Raw genomic sequence first — 2,294 nt, forward strand, 5'->3', positions numbered from 1 at the left:
TCGTAATTCACGGTTTTGAAATGGCAGTGAACGGTAACGATCATAAACAAGAACGTAATACAGAACAACCATCAGAAGAACGATTCATTGAACAAAGACGCAACATAATTGGACCACTTTATGAAAAAGTAATAAATAACAACAAGAAACAGTACGAAAAATACAGAAAATCATACGACAATAAACACAAAACATATCCTCAAGTGTTCGAAATAGGACAGTGTGTGTACAAGAAGAACTTCAAGTTATCAAATGCTGCAGAAAATTACTCGGCCAAGGTCGGACCTGTGTATGTGCCATGCAAAATTCTCGCGCGTCGTGGTGTCTCAACATACGAGTTGATTGATGAGGAAGGTCGCAATATTGGGCTTTTTGCGGCGCAAGATTTGATTCCGGGTTAAATTTTCTGAGAATAGGGTGAAAGCTGTATGTTTCTGAGTATAGGTCATGATTTGGCATAACAAGTGTAGTTATTTTTTCAATTAGACGAATTTAACTAATTTAGGTACCTAACATTTTTTTCAAAAAAAGATTCCAGATCGAAAAGACACTTCTGAACAATTGCGACGGCGATTGTGGCATGTCAAAGATCAGTTCGAACCAGCACGAACACATTCTTACACTATTCGCGATTTTCTAACATGATCATTTTTCTCTTAGAAACTGCCCAACAAATTCACCAGCATTACTACATATGTATAAAATTTTGATAACTAAAGCTAAACGACAACAAACAGTGTCAATAAATAAGCAAAAACCACAGTTTTAGATTATTTATTGCCATTGGTCTAGGGTGTTGTAACCTGACCACGATCTTCATCTGCTCAGGTTTGACAATCGTCGACCGCTTATCCCACAGAGAACCGTGAAGGCAAATCTTTACAGTCTGTAGGCTTATGTATTGCACTACACTTGCACAACAGAACAACACCACAAACCTCACCACGACTGATCGTACGCTATCACGATCGTTTGCACCAGATGTCCGTACACTGCCCAATACCACCTCGCGTACGCACTATCCGCGAGTTGAACCTACTGTTCGCTCACTGAGGGTATCTGCACCAATGTTTACCCCAATCATCATCAGCATTTGCGATTACCTGAAAGTGCACACCTGTGCATGGAATGACCACGAGGAAGACTACATCAACTACCTGTGTGACAGTCAACACGGAGATCAACATTAACATCCACGATCACCGCATAATCTCAATTAATCTCCTTCAACCAACCAGTCCAGAACCGGAGGACCGGTCTGATGACCCTGAGGGCTGACCTCACTTCGCTCACGTTGCTCTCTCGCTCACAAACGATAAGCCCGAGGATGACCCCGAAGATGACCATCGAACTGATAAAACCTACCACATGCTCTAATACCACCATCAGTTGGCAGTTAACCATAAAGCAGGTCACCTCGCTAAACCAATTTCGCGTCTGCAAGAGGAACAAAACAGTGTGAAGAAGATCTACAAGTTGGATATTTGTGCCGTGGGTTCATCGACCTGACTGCTGTAAGCAGTGTCCCGGGAAAATGGTGGATTAGTTCTAACTTAATTGTTTTATCTAGAACGCAGCTTTGAGGCTGAGGATCGGGACGGAGTGATTTCGCGGTGAACCAAATTGAACGCGATCACAATAGGTGCGAAGTGGTTCTAACCTAGCGCTGCTGATTACTAAATTAAGCGCTTATTTCTTTAGAGCAATTGGTCATCTTTTGGCCGGACTGTGGTCTGCGCCTCACCTAAGCGCCAAAGCTTTATTAACATGGCTTGTGCGCGTGCATCGATGCAGTAAGCAGGAGTATTGATTGAGATCGGTAAGATTCGTGAGGGTGTCTGCAGAGTGGACTTTTTGGGAAAATTGGTAGAATATCGCCATTCTAAGGACTTCTCGTTGGACTTCTGTCCAGGCCCTATTCTTCTCTTCCAAACATGTACTACAACTACAAAATGGCGGCGGCTGGAACGAACGCTGGTCCACTGGAGTGGATCTACGCCGCGCTTGACTGGGCCGCTGGTGTGCCCGGAGAACCGGCTAGGAGTCGGTGGCGAGTGGTGTTACGACGGGCAGCTGGTATGACGGCGGGTCAGGAGACCAAGCCGACGAACGAGGGCGTGAGAACGCCGTACCACAGACAGCAGCGTCGAGGATTTACACTTTTACACTGACACATTTACACTTAGGTTAATTCACTAATATAGGTTTAGTATGACCATCTTGTCCGTACGTTTAAAACGGCCTGATGAAGGCGCCTCTTTGAGTGCGATAAAATGGATCCAATCATGATAAAT

At 44.3% G+C, this 2,294-nt stretch overlaps 1 long non-coding RNA gene across 1 annotated transcript; it reads left to right on the forward strand.

Annotated features, from left to right (window-relative positions):
* The first annotated feature begins 1,384 nt into the window (after positions 1–1,384).
* Positions 1,385–2,049, forward strand: LOC119770270. Its single transcript, XR_005278742.1, has 4 exons — positions 1,385–1,514; positions 1,571–1,642; positions 1,702–1,819; positions 1,913–2,049. It is a non-coding gene; the product is annotated as an uncharacterized LOC119770270 (long non-coding RNA).
* The last annotated feature ends 245 nt before the right edge of the window (positions 2,050–2,294 follow it).

Source organism: Culex quinquefasciatus, chromosome 3 (assembly GCF_015732765.1).
Source record: "Culex quinquefasciatus strain JHB chromosome 3, VPISU_Cqui_1.0_pri_paternal, whole genome shotgun sequence".
Classification (NCBI taxonomy): domain Eukaryota; kingdom Metazoa; phylum Arthropoda; class Insecta; order Diptera; family Culicidae; genus Culex; species Culex quinquefasciatus.